Source organism: Petaurus breviceps, unplaced genomic scaffold (genome assembly GCF_028583685.1).
Source record: "Petaurus breviceps papuanus isolate PSGF00001 unplaced genomic scaffold, PetGlider_PUasm1.0 174, whole genome shotgun sequence".
Lineage (NCBI taxonomy): Eukaryota > Metazoa > Chordata > Mammalia > Diprotodontia > Petauridae > Petaurus > Petaurus breviceps.
In genome coordinates this window covers 36,942,347-36,957,476 of record NW_027185761.1, presented here as the reverse complement: position 1 = coordinate 36,957,476, position 15,130 = coordinate 36,942,347, and the positions used below count along the sequence as shown (strand labels likewise).

At 38.0% G+C, this 15,130-nt stretch overlaps 1 protein-coding gene across 4 annotated transcripts in view; it reads left to right on the top strand.

Moving 5' to 3' along the window:
- Window positions 1-15,130, top strand: part of CHL1 (cell adhesion molecule L1 like) — a 279,616-nt gene that overhangs the window by 34,172 nt on the left and 230,314 nt on the right. The window lies entirely within an intron of this gene.

Here is a 15,130-nt window from a genome sequence, read left to right as displayed (position 1 = left end):
CTTTCATAGAAGCTCCAAACCTATCAGCTATTCAATGGTGTGGGAAGATCTCAAGTCAGATTACACATTACCAGGAGTGCTGCTAAAATAGGATATAAAAAGACCTAAAAACTTGCAACTTTATTATTTATACTAAATTCTTTGGGTTCAATTAGTTGTAGCAAGGTTAGCTTGATCATCAATTTAGAAATCAATTGCAGGAAAAAAAAGGGGGAGGAAAAAATACTTTTTTTTTTTTTTCTCTACACCCTTACATTTCTGCTGGCCTATTCTGGACAAAGCACTGAGTCCCTAAGCAAGTAAGACCTGTCTTAATCTGATTCTGGTGCAGATTAGCCATGTGATTCAGGTCATGACTCAGCTTCCCAGTCATCTAGGCAAAACTCTAATTATATAGAAATAGAGTCTATTTGCATTGGTAGAGGGGATCTCTGCCCAAGGAGAACTTTTCACCAATAAAATAAAAAAAAAATCCAGTAGGACAAAATAACTATGGATATTTAGTAGAGACAATATGGTTTATGGATAGAGAGCTGGCTATTTTTTTTTCAAACAGACCTGTTCAGGTCCCACCTTTCTGTTAGAAGGTAGTTTTGTTGTAGTGAAAAGAACTTTGGAATCAAAACAAGATGACCTGGCTACAGGTAATGCTTTGCTGCTTATTAGTCATGTAAACCGGATTCTTTCATCTGTTATCATATCTCTAGTCCTCAGTGTTCTCAAAGGTAAAGTGAAGGGAATGAACTTGATGACATTTATCATCATTTTAGGTTCTAAATCTATCATCCTAAATTATGATGAGTTGATGACCTTTTTTGGAGGGATTTTTCTACATTGGGAAGTTCCCTGACTAATAAAATCATAGATCTGCTTCTCCTTGAGAAAATAGTGTGTAGAGTCAGGATGCGGCAGCTAGGTGGTACAGGGGATAGAGTGCTTGGCCTAGAGTCAGGGGAACTCATCTTTCTGAGTTAAAATCTGGCCTCAGACACCTACTAGCTGTATGACCCTGGGTAAGTCACTTAACCTGTGTGCTTCAGTTTCCTCCCCTGAAAAACGAGCTCGAGAAGGAAATTGCAAATCACTCCAGTATCTTTAACAAGAAAACCCCAAATGGAGTTGTGAAGGGTCAGATATAACTCAAACGACTCTATAACCACAAATAGAGTTAGGGTGAGGTGGGGAAAACTGCCATTCTTTCCCATTATGAATTATTTGGAAGAGGCAAAGGAAAAACAAATATTGTATAGCTAATCTTTTTTTTTTTTTTTAGGATAAGATTTGAGTGAGCCAATAAGAAAACCTTATTGTTAGGATCATAACTTGAGAGCTGCAGGGAGACCTTGGAGGTCAATGAGCCCAAACATCTCATTTGCCAGATGAGGAAACTGAGGTTGACAGAATTTATGTGGCTTACCAAGACAGTAAGTCACTGAGTTGGTATTCAAACTTGTCTTCTTGACTTGAAACCCAGGGCTCTATCCACTGCATCACCAAGCTGAGCAATGTTTTGGTCTCCATTCATATGGGCCTTTTTTGTGTTTACATCACTATGACTTCAGAGTCATATAATGTGGTAAGATGACACTTGCCTGCATCATTCTTTTATAGGGCATGTAGATATCAAATGTGATGGAGGCTAAATGGGATGCTAGGATCCTTGCACTCAGGAAGCTTGTAGTGTGTCTGGGGATCTAAGTAACACAGGAAACAAAGAGAGACGAGGTAATGTAATTCCAACAGCAACTGGTATTTGTGTTGTTCAGGTTGCAAAGTGCCCTACCTGCATCTTCTCATTTGAGACTCACAACAACCTTCTGAAAGGCAGTGTATCGTATTCTATGGACAAGCAGTGCTGAATATATTGCTTTAGGCTTTCTCATGGTACATTGGCTAGAAAGTCTGTAAGGGTCAGGTTCAAGTCCTTCCTCTAAAACATTCTAACTAAGTGACCTTGATCAAGTCACTTCACCTATTTATTACTCAAGACTACTTTGTAGAAGACTTGGTTTCAAATCTTATCCATTGATAATAATTGTGTGACCTTAGGGAAGTCACTTAACATTCCTGGGCCTCTTTTTCCTCATCTGTAAAATGAGGGGGTTGGATAAGATGATTGACCTCTGACTCTGTTCTGCAGTCCTCCTCATCCATCCCCACTTTTCAGATCCTTTTGGGGAATTGTCTTCATTAATTAGAATGCAATCTTTAGGGGGAAGGAATCAACATTTATATAGCGCCAAAGAAGTGTCAGATAATGTGCTAAGTACTTTTTACAAATAGTATATCATTTGATTCTCAAGACACATGCTAGAAGGAGATGCTATTTTTATCCCCATTTGACAGTTGAGGAAAGTGAGATCAAAGGGCTCACCAAGGGTCATACAGGTAGTAAGTCTCTGAGGCCAGAGATGAGCTCTAGACCTGTGATCCGATGGCTGTGGTCTAAAAGCATCCCTCTTTCACTAAATTCTAGGCTACCATCAGCCAGTGTAAGTACCCATAACCCTGGAGGAGATATCTGATTTATTCCCTCTCTCCTTGGAGAACCTACTTCATTTATTCTTATGACAGTACAGCAATAAGTATGTGAGAGATCCAAGTCATTTTTCACTGAAGTCTCAATTGTAAGAATCTTAAGTGGATTTTGAATGCTCTGTTGACCTCTTTGTCTTAATAACTCGGAGAGATTCACTTTAAAATCTGTACTAATATATTTTTTTGAAAAATAAGTATTTTGAAAATTTTCCTTAAATTTTTCCTATGGAATCCTTATAGCAATGTAAATTAATTTTATAAAGTTGTTTTTAGATGGTAGGCTATTTTTAATAATCAGAGAAGACATGGAGAAATAGACAATCATAATAGTTAATTAGTCAGTCGACAAGTATTTATTAAGCATTTACTTTGTGCCATCCCCTGTGCTAACTAAGCACTGGGGATACAAAGAAAGACAAATAATATCCCCCACCCGAATAAAAATTGTAAAAAGTCCCTACCCTCCTACGTGTAAACAACTATAGAAGAAAAAGAGTTGTTGTTGTTTAGTCTGGCTGTGTCCAACTCTTTGTGACCCCATGGACCATAGTGTCCGCGTGATTTTCTTTGCAAGGGTACTGGAGTGGTTTGCCATTTCCTTCTCCAGTGGAGACAAGAATAAGATAAATGCAGATAAATTGTATGTTATCTCAGAGAAAAGTTATTTTTTTTTTTGCTTTTTGGAGGGCGGAAGGCAGAGCAATTGGGGTTCAGTTATTTGCCCAAGGTCACATGGCTAGCAAGTGTTGAATGTCCGAGGTCGGATTTGAACTCAGGTCCTCCTGACTCCAAAGGGCTGGTGTGCTTTTCACTGCACCACCTAGCCACCCCAGAGAAAAACTATTTTTAATGGAGATCGTGAAAGACTTCCTATAGAAGATGACATTTTAGTTGGGACTTGAAGGAAACCAGGGAGAACAGAAAACAGACATGGAGAGGGAGAAGACTCCAGGCATGGGGGCCAGCCACTGAAAATGTCTGGAGTCAGAAGTTGGAGTGTCAGATTCAAGGAAGAGTAGGAAGGTCAACATCACTGGCTAGCAGACTTTGGGAGGGGGGAATATGGTGTAAACAAACTGGAAAAGTAGGAGAGGATCAGGTTATTAAAGTCTTTGAATACCAAACATCGTATTTTGTATTTAATCCTGAAAGTGACAGGGAACCATTGGAGTTTATTGAACAGGCGAGTGAGATGGTCAGACATTCTTTAGGAAGATCAGTCTGACTGCTGAGTGGAGGATAGACTGCAGTGGAGAGAGACCTGAGGCAGGGAGACCAAGCAGCAGACTATTGCAACAAACCAAGTGCGAGGTAAGGGGAACCTTCACTAGGGTGCTGGCAGTATCAGAGGGGAAAAGAGGAGACATAAGAGAAATGTTACAATAGCAAAACAGGGAGTAGTATGGGTGGGCAGCAAATGCAGTTTGGCATTGTTTCTTTCACTAGGCATCTGCATGCTAATTATGGGAATTCTTCTGCCAGCAGAAAATTCATTTACCACTCTGTGTTTCCAAATTCCATTCAAAGATGTACTATGTGGAAAAGGAACCGATTGTATGCACTTTTATCACATGGTGTCTTGCACATTTCAAGCCCTAAGACTAGGTTCAAAGCAATAAAGACAGATTTAGTTGTGGGGGAAAAGGTCTCAAACTTCAGTACGTAAGTTACATAGAGGAAGAAACTCTAGGTAGGTATAATTATCTTCCCCTGTCGAGAGAGTGAAGGAACTGTTGGTGGCATCTAAATGTCAGTGTTCTAGGTAAATGTTCCAGTAGTCTTACCATAGTTATAGGTCTATGGGAAACACATTGAACCACATTTAATAAGAATACTTGCATACAGCAGTATCAAATGACCTTTAATTTGTAATAATTATGATAGCTATTTGAAGAACAGACATTCAGCTCACCTAAGGTACAAGACTATTAAGAAAATTTTGCACTCACAACCGTTTGTAGCATTTATATGCATTCATTCATTTATTAAACATTAATCAAGCACTTACTATGTTCTAAGGTATTTGCGAAGTATTGGGGATTCAAATAATCCCTGCCCTAAAGAAAGGAAAGGAGTAAGGGGCATAAGCATTTACACAAAACCTACTATATTTCAAGGGCAGCTAGGTGGTGGATGGAACACTGACCTGGAACCAGGTGTTTTGAGTTCAAATTCAGCCTCAGACAGTTATTAGCTGCATGACCCTGAATAAGTCACTTAATTCTGTTTGCCTCAGTTTCCTCATCTGTGAAATGATCTGGAGAAAGAAATGTTGAAGCACTCTAGAATCTTTGCAAAGAAAACTCAGAATGGGGTCATGAAGAGTCAGACATCACTGAAATGATTCAACAACTAGGCTCTGTGCTAAGTGCTTTACAAATATATTCTCATTTGATCTTCCCAAGAACCCTGTGAGGTGGATGCCCAAGGAGCTTATGAGAATGGGAGGAACGGACACAGGAAATAAACACAAAACAATAAAAAGGGGAGGGAACAAATTAAGGGGAGACGGATAGAATAGCAGCCCAAAAATGGTTCATAAACTCTCTTGTAATATACACAGAAGAAATTGCTTTAAAATCACCCTGGGATTTTGCTACTATGAAAAAATGATGGAAAGGACATGTTGTTTAAAAATACATTCACGTAGGGGTTATTAGCCGTTTTCTGACTTATTTTACCTAGCTATATAGTTCTATGACCTTTTATAGAGAATTATTTAGAGTTGAAAACATCCATGATTTATTGGACCTTCAGAGAAAATAAATGCTTTTTTACTGCAGAACAAAAAAAAAATGTCCACAGAAAGCAATGTGTGTGTGTGTGTGAGAGAGAGCTTCATATTGAAAGGTTTATAAAAACATAATAAGGAAGCTGCCTTTTGTCTTGTCAAAATATTTTCCTCCTGAACAAAAAGGTGCATTGTTTGTCAAAAGGTGAAATTCATATGACATCTCTTCCCCCACCTACATACTGTACATGAACAATTCTAGCAGCAGATATTTGGGGAGGATTCGTGCTTATTTAATATTAATTTTTCATGTAAAAAAGAAATATAATATGGTAGGTGTTGAAGAAAAAAACAAGCCATCTAGTAATAATATCTTCCTTTATCTTTATCTCTTTACCTGTGAGATACCATCCTTTAACCCCTATCTGGGCTAAGCTTTTTTAGACATCTTTGATTTTCTTTTTTCCTGCTGCCTTAATTGCCTCTCTGAAAAAGCTATGTCGGGAGCTCATTATGAAACAGAAATACCAACTGATAAATTAGTTCCTGGAAGGTTTGTGTCTAGCATAGCCTGTGCATGTGGGCACATAATAAATACTATTTAATGTGTATAGTAAAGCTAGTAATGCTGATTCCCAGCAACCCCAGATTTTTGTCATGCTCTGAGGTGCCTATTGCCTGCAGTTTGGGCTTTCTATGCTGAGGGTGAATGACTTTGGAATCTTAAGGCTCTTAATGGGGGGAGGATGTTCAAGTGTATTGTGCCACAGACCCTTGGGCAGTGTTCTGGGGAATGTCTCTGAATCCCTTCTCAGAATAATGTTTTTAAGGGCATAAAATAAAATGTGTATAATTGCAAAGGAAACCAATTATATCTGAATGTAAATGTTAGTTGAAGAGAAAGGAAAGAGGGACATGGGAAAATTATGCTAAATGGAGTCTCAATGAGTTAATGATTAGAAATGGTTGAAGGAAAGAAGACAATAGCTAAGTGATACAGAAACTTAAAATATGAACCTACTGTCCAATAGATTTCTTCTCATTTGTCTGTCCCCACTTCTTTTCTTCTTCTTGACCTTTGCATTTTTATTGGTATCTTCTCTCTTCCCCACTACCCCACCCCATGCTTTTGAATGGCTCTTCCTCTCACTCCTCCTAATACATATATTTCTCTTGTTTCTGTTTTCTTTTTTAAAAAAGAAAAAAAAATCTTGTTGGAGCCTCGGTACACTCACGTGCTATCAGCAGTGGAGGCAAAACAAATGAGAAGAGAGAATCCATGTGAGAGAGGCTGCTGGCTTATAACATTTAGTCACAATTAGTAAAGCTGTTATTAAGGGCTAGGATTACTTCACACTGAGAGTCTCAGTCTCTCAGTCTGTCTGTCTGTCTGTCTGTCTCTCTCTCTCTTTCTGTTTCTCTGTCTCTGTCTACTTCTGTCTTCCTCTATCTTCCTGTCTCTGTCTCTCTTTCTCTCTCTGTTTCTGTCTCTCTGTCTGTCTTTGTGTGTGTCTCTCCCCCTTTCTCTCTGACTCTGTCTCTCTCTCCCTTTCTGTCTCCCCTTCTCTTCTCTCTCTCTTTTTCTCTCTCATTTTCACTCTGTCTCTCTGTCTCTTTTTCTTTGTTTCTCTGTCTCTGTCTACCTCTGTTTTCCTCTATCTTCCTGTCTCTGTCTCTGCTTCTGTCTGTCTGTCTCTGTCTGTCACTGTCTCTCTGTCTCTGTCTCTCTGTCTCTGTCTCTCTGTCTCTGTCTCTCTCTGTCTCTCTCTCTCTGTCTCTCTCTCTCTCTCTCTCTCTCTCTCTCTCTCTCTCTCTCTCTCTCTCTCTCTCTCTCTCTCTCTCTCTCTCTCTCTCTCTCTCTCTCTCTCTCTCTCTCTTTCTCTCTCTCTCCCTACTGCACTCCCAATGGCAATTTATTACATGCAATCTTCCTTAGGCTTCTTTCCCTTTCTAAAATTTAATGCATCTAATTTCTATCTGATTTTCTGAATATGCATTTATAGGCATTGATGACATAGGAAATGAATTTGAAGGGACAGGCTGGAAGGATTTGATCTATAATATAATAATCCTGTAGACAGGAATATAGCATCAAGGTTCAGACAATGAGATTATCCCTCCATTAATGATGTTATTAGACTGGATACATAGTCCTTAGTACTGAACTGTTTTGCTCTTGGTAAAAATTTTGTTCCATTTAGGTGTATGCAAATAAGATACAACAATTCTGTTAGAAAAACTGCTGAAGCTGTTTTCAGATGATACACATTTATGAATAGACTCTGCTTACTCTGTGTGTATCTAGGCATCTCTTTACATCTTAAAAATTATAGGAACTAAAATTATGAAAATACCACGATACATTTTCTTACATGCACAGGGATAGATACATGCATTACATACATAGTCAGGATATATTACTGAAGTATTGTCATTTCTTTAAATGGTTCATTAGTCCCTGTGAAGCCACTGGAATACATGATAGCTAGAGAATGCAGACATGCTCTTAAACAGGACAAAGTGGCAATTTTAATGTGTCAATTTCAGGATATTTTTTTACATGCACATTTATACAGGGTGTCCCAAAAGTCTTAGGACAGTTTTAAGCTTTAATAGCTTAGAACAGTTTTAAGTTCTTAAAGCTTAAAAATGTCCTGAGACTTTTGGGACACCCTATATTTATATTCATATATGAGTTAACTTATCTATCTGTCTGTCTGTCTGTCTATCTATCTATCTATCTATCTATCTATCTATCTATCTATCTATCTATCTATCTATCTACCTACCTACCTATCTTTTCACTGTCTGTCTGTCTGCCTTTCTGTCCATTGATCTATCAATTTCCTTAAGCCCATCCTTACAGGATCATTTTGTTCTTGAGATGAGCAATGCTTGCCTAGAATTCCTAACTGGCATGATGGCACACTTGAGCATATGTGAATCACATATGCAAACTAATGTCAGCTACATTGAGTAAAAATGTTCTTAAAGGGAGAAAAATATTCAAGTTCAGACACTCTCTGGGGATCTCATTAAAGTGCTACTTCCTTAATACATTGCACTGCATAATAGTGATCAGCAACCCTGCAGTGTGCTTTCCTGATAGGTTAGTTTACACAGGATTAATTGTCTAATTTTGCAGGCAACCAGTGCAGTGAACATTGATTTTTGCATTAGCCCCATGTGTTGCTTTCTGGGAATTCTTACTCCTTTTGAAAGGTTGTGTTAAATTTCTGTTTTTATTAATTATAATTTCTACCCTACATGTTCTATGTTTGATACAATTTATTAAACTCTTTCATAATCTTTTTTTTCCTGATTGTTATGTCCCTTGGAAACTTCATTAATTTAGAGCATTGATGTGTAAAAAATGACAAGAGCAAATGTAATTTACAAAACATTCAATGAATAGTCATTTTCTACATACTGTTATTCAATGGAAAGTATGAAGGTTTTTCTAGACTAAATGAGCTTTTTCTGTTTTATCTGCAGCTCCTCTAGCTATATTAAATTAATAATTAATTACAGGGAACAACAAATAGTAAATTATTTTTCAAAAACTAGAAAATCAGTAAAAGAATCCTAGAATTCCCGAGAGGATATTTCAAACTGAGAAGATTTACATTTGGGAAATGTGGCTCCCCCCTACACTTTCTTCAACCTGAAATTTGAGGCAGAAGGAATAAGAAAATGTTTTGGTTAAATTATTCAGATAATTGCTATCATTCCCATATTATTTGACCTGAGAAAACATAGCTCAAAAGCAGATTTTTTTAATCCCAAAATTTCCTTTGGGATCACATTATAATAATTATATATAGCCCAAGGGCACGTTTAACCACTCAGTCTCTCCATTGCATTTATATATGGGGTGGATAAAACAACCACATTTATATATGAAAAAGTTAGTTACATAATATATGTATTTTAAATGAACTTTGTAATTCGAGAACCTAGGATAGGATCTTGCACATAGTCATTGTTTAATAAATGCTAATGGGATTATAGTAAATATTACATTAGATTTAATTTCTCATTCCTCTGCCCCTCCCCCATTAGATTACACCCCCTTGAGGGAGATGACCATTCTTATTTACTTTTGTGGATGGAGATCAGAGTGTAAAAAGAGAGGAGTATGAGCCTAGTGATATCATTAGTTTGGGGAGTTTCTCCCAAAACAGATTGGCACCTTCTCTAAAACATATAGCTATAGTTTCCTAGAGCACTGAGTTCCTGCATCCACATAACCATTATGTCAAAGGTTGATTTTTCTCCTGGACTTTTATGTGCTTTTGAGCTAGAAATCTATGATCCTTTGGATTCTTATTGAATGATTTTTTTTTTCTTTCTGGAGGGGGGAAGGTAAGGCAATTGGGGTTAAGTGACTTGTCCAATGCCACAAGGCTAAATTTTTGGTTTATGTGTCTGAGGATGGATTTGAACTCAAGTCCTCCTGACTCCAGGGCTGGTGCTCTATTCACTGCACCACCTAGCTGCCCCTTGAATGCTTTTTAAAACTTTTTTTCTGGCACCTATCACATTTTAAATGTTTTAAAATTATATGTATCCATAATCTCTAGCACTGTAATTAGTTAATTTTGCATCCAAGATTATAAAATGAAGTTCCTCACCTTCCTATCCTAATGGCGTGACAAGGCATGCTTGGGGTAGTCATTCATATTTCATAGCAGGAAATCATGTTTGTAGTTGGGGCAGGGGTGACAGGTTAGGTATGGGGATGCAGGTAGAAAAATTTAAGACACAAAAGCATGTGAGTTTCCACAGTGTCTCTATGTGTCTTTAAGCAAATCACTAAATTTTCTGGGCCATAATATGCTCTTCTTTGAAATTATAGGGTTATATAAGATGACATCTAAGGTTCCTTCCAGATCTGATAATGCCATGTTCCTATCTACCCCCTCTCCCATTGCTATTCTTGATCATTAGGAAGGGGAAAGCATCATGGCGTCCTACCAGAGATATTCATTGAGAATTAATCAAACCCTGTCTTGAGGCCAGTAAATGGGAGAGGCAGGGCCAGAGAACTCTTGAATGAGAAACAGGAACTTGTTTGGGCCTGACTGAAGAAAAGTTGTTCCCCACTCCCACCCCCAGTTGCTGAGTAAGTGCAGGGTGTGGCAGAAGATGGATGTAGAAGATGTAGTCCCTTCTGTCAACCAGTCCTCCCATGACAAAGAGGTCAAGCTGGAAAGTAGGATGTTCTCCTGGTCTCACCCACTATCATGAAAAAATAGATGTAGAAGTACAAAGGTAAATCTGTTTACAGACAAGACAAGTATGGTGGAGGAGAGTGGAAGACGAATAGAGAAGACCATTAGAATGGTTCCTCTCCCCCCTCCCCCAGCATGTTTTGGTGGCCAATTACCACCTAGTTAGCAAGAATAATCTTTAAAATAGGAAGCAAATGGCCTTTAGAAGCCCTCTTTCACAGATCAGCTCTGTGTTAAAACCAAAGAAAGCACTTCTATTCTTGCTGCCATTTCCTGTTTTCCCTCTCACATCTCAATCCCTTGTAATACACCTTCTGAAATGCCACTCAAAGGAAAACTTCTTCCCACTTATCGGGGACTTCTGCATTACCAAAGCAATGGCATTCCCAACAGCCTCTATTCTAAAGTTTCTCAAGTCACCTATGTTATCCCTTTGGACATCACACCTCGTAATTTACCAAGAAAACTTAAGATACTTTATCAAATGCTTACCTAAAATTCATTTAGTGTCATCTTCTAATCTTTTTCCTGCTCTAGGTTCAGGGGAAGATGTCATCCCTCTCCTTGATTTGGTCAACCTAGTGGATAGATGTGGGTTCAAGTCTTTCCTCAGTCACTTAGTAGCCAAATGATTGTAGTTTTCTAAGCATTGGTTTCCTCATCAGTATTGTGCTGCTGACAGTAATGATGACAGTAATAACAATAGTACCTACATCAAAGGGTTGCTATAAGCACCAAATGAAATAATTTATGTAAAGCAGTTTGTGAACTTTTAAGGACTACTTAAATGCAAATTGTTGTTGCTGTTATGATAATTAATTTCATCCCTTTCGTTCTCCTTAGGCTTCCCCCTTTAATGAACCCTTCCCTTTAAACTCTTCAATCTTTCTCTATTCATTGGCTCCTTCTCTCTTGCTTGTAAACATCTTAACAGATATCTTCCATATTTAAAAATCCTTGGAGTCAGGAAGGCCTGGGTTAAGATGCCATCTCTGACACTGAGTGAGCCTAGGGCAATTATTTTACCTCTCTGAGCCTCAGGCTCCTGTTTTCTGGAACAAGGTTAGTCTGTTCTCATTGTTCATTTCAGTCATGTCCAACTCTTGTCCAACCCCATTTGGGGTTTCCTTGGCAAAGGTACTGGAGTGGTTTGCTATTTTCTTCTCCAGCTCATTTTCCCAGATAAGGAAACTGAGGCAAATAGGGTTAAATGACTTGCCCAGGATCACTCAGCTAATAATTGTCTGAGGTCAGATTTGAACTCAGGATTTTCTGACTCCAGACCCAGCACTTTATCTACTGAGCTATCAGATGCCAAAGTTGGTCTAGATGGCCTATAAGATCCTTTCCAGCTCTAACTCCAACACTGAACTCATGCTATTCTCTCTAAGGTTACCAATGACATCATAATTGCTAAATCCAATAGCTATTCCTCAGGCCTCGTTTTTTTTTTTTTTATCTTTTCTGTGGCATTGACCATTACTAACCATCCTCTCTCCTGGGTACCATCTCTTTCCCCTCTTTCACGTCACTGCTTTCTCCTGGTTCTTTTCCTCCTTACCTGATCTGTTTCTCAGTCTAGTTTGCTAAATCATCATCTAAATCTTTCTTTTAAAAGATGGGGCTTCACTAAGGTTCTTTTCTGGACCCTTTTCTGTTCGGTCTCTATAGTTACTCTCTTTGTGAACTCATTAGCTCAAATTTCAATTAGCATTTTGATATGGAAGACCCATAAATATTTTTGGCATGCATCAGTTTCTCTTCTCAGCTCTAAGAAGGAAATATGCCCAGCTGCTTTTAGGACACTTTCTAATGGACAAAATTCAGCATTAAAAACAAACAAACAAATTTTTGACCCCATCCATCAAAACACACCCCTACTAAAATCTTCCCTTTTCTCTTGAGGCCCTTTTGTCACCCAGATTCACAATCTCAGAATCATTATTTATTCTTCCACAACGTTTCCTAATCTTATTGCTGATACTCTGACTGCCATACCCTTTCTCTAATCTTTCTCCTTTTTCTGTTCCTAACACCCCACTTCAGGTCTTTGTCATATAACGTTTCACTTGGGCTATTGCAGTTGCCTTCAGAATGGGTTCCTGGTCCTGAGTCTATCTTCTCTCCATTTCTGCTTACTCAGTTTCTAAAACAATCTCTGTATAGAACAAGTCTGAGCATATAACCCTAATGCTGACTGATCACATCTTATCCTTATTGCTTTGCACATTGCCTTGTTCATGGCAGACAAGTAATATATCCATATAATTGGTGGTTGGATTGGATTAAAGTAACCAGATGATCCACAATGATGGGTGCCCCGTTGTTCACCTTCAAATCAGTCCCCCCAAGCCACTGTTTCCTTTCTCCAAATTGAAAGTTCCTTCTTGTTCCTTGTCCTACATGCAAAAGTACTTCAGTGAGAGCCTTCCCTGACTTCTTACTTTATAAATCACTGATCTGTTTGGAGACATGTTTTCTTCACCCAAAGTGAAATGGAGGATTGATAAAGCCATTAGGCATTGGATCTAGACTTCCCAGACTTATTATTCATTATCAAATACCCTCTCTTTGCCAGAGGATATTGAGTGGATTATATAAATATTCTAGATAATTGTCTGAAATATTCATTTCACTTTATATTGTAGACTTTTCTTTATAATAGGGGATAAATAGGGGACTTTGTAGATAGTTTCTCCTCTCTCTCCCACCCTCAGTTTGGAAGCTTGTTGTGCTAGTATTCAGAAAGCACGTAGAAAACCACTATAGTTTACTACAAAGAAAATTCTACACATGTAGCACATGGAGTAATTACCAGTATAGAGAGAAGTGGAAGATTTTAGCCTTTGGTTCCAGATCATTGAAGCAGTCATGTTTCCTTTTTTTTTTTAATCCATGGAAAGTGGAGTGAAGAAGTAAAATAGATACATCCTTTGTGTGTGTGTGTGTGTGTGTGTGTGTGTGTGTGTGTGTGTGTGTGTTTCACACTCTGTTTAAGCCTTAATATTTGTATCATATTGGCTCCATTAAAAGTTAACTTTCAATAGTTTAACTTATTAATATTACTTTGGCATTTGTATAGCTGAGTTGGCACCAAATTAATTGGGCCTTTGTGACTGTGAGGTATGAAGAATGCCTTTTTCTTGGTCTCTGCCTCCCTAAAGATATCTAGCTGTCAGTTGATGATGTGACCCTTGACTTCAAAGCCAGTTTGCTCAGTCAAGTCTAGGGCAGCTATTAAGATGTTTTTAAATGAAAATTTTACAGAGCAACAGAACTGATTCTGCAGCATCGGTAGTAAGAAAGTTTCTTTGTCCTCCTCTGCTTCTGATTGATGTACTGATATGTATGATAATAGGAGCTACTGGAATGATTTAATTTGGCCCTTTGAATCACAGAATTAAAGATGCAAGCCACTTTGCCTGCAAAAGGTCACCTATACCCAGCCAGAGTATTTTTAGTAAGCCTTTCTTGTAATATCTTTTAAAATGCTTGCTTCCCTGAGATGTTTCGTATTTCAATAAACTAAGGAAATTTTAGAGGCTTTTCATTTTTTTTATTTTGTTTGTACCTACAGGGAAAATTAATGAGGACTTGAATTTACTATAATTAAAGAATTATTTCATTTGCATGAATAGTTGAAGAACACATTATTCTTATAGAATCTTGCCACATTTCTCTATGTCATTGCCCCTCTATATTTAAATGTCATTGCCCAAGTGTAGAGGAACTTATGTTTTTTTTTTCTCTATAATAATGTATGCATTGCATGCTGATTTAACTGGCTTTTTCAGAGACTCATGAAAATGCAGGGTGATTCTTCAAATTATATATTTTCTGTAAGGTCTATTTTATTTTTTAGATCAGGGGTTCTTAACATTTTTGCATTCATAGATCTCTTTGTCCCTAGTGAATTCTACAGACTCCTCAAAATAATGTTTGTAAATAGTTGAAGAATTGTTAAATTCAGTTATATATGAGTGTACTAAGAATGTATTTTTCTTCCCATTCAAGTTCACAGATCCCTTGAAATATTCTAATAGCAAGCACCCTAGCATACCTAGGATGGCTGCTAGTACATGTTCTTTGATCTACTTTTTTAAAGGAAAGCAACTCAAAAGGGGTTAACAGTCTTACTTTAATCAAACATAGATATCATTCACTTAGTTCAGGGGAAAAAGTCAGCACCATGAACTTCAGAAAGTACAAACAGAAATAACAAGGAGACAAAAAGCACAGACAGAGAAAATGACACAATTCAACAGACCAACAGATAGGGCTTCTAGTTGTCTGACCACTACATACATGCAGTGTTAGTTGCCAAATAGAGAAACATCAACATCTGGGTTTTCAAAGCTGGGGGCTCAAGGGCTACCCAGCGTCTCATCTGGCCAAATGACACAACTCTTCCTATAAGTGTATTGCAGAGCAAAATATCACCTCAGGTATATATAGCCTTCTCCAGGGTCAGAGAACATCACAACCTTTGGGACCCACTGCCTAATTACAAAGTAACAAAAGGTGGACCTTCCTGAAAAATAAGCCTCCCCTAAGCCAGCGTCTCTTGTTGGGCTCCAAATGAGGCCCACTGAGGTTCAGGGAAGATCTTCAAATTCCTTAGGCCTAT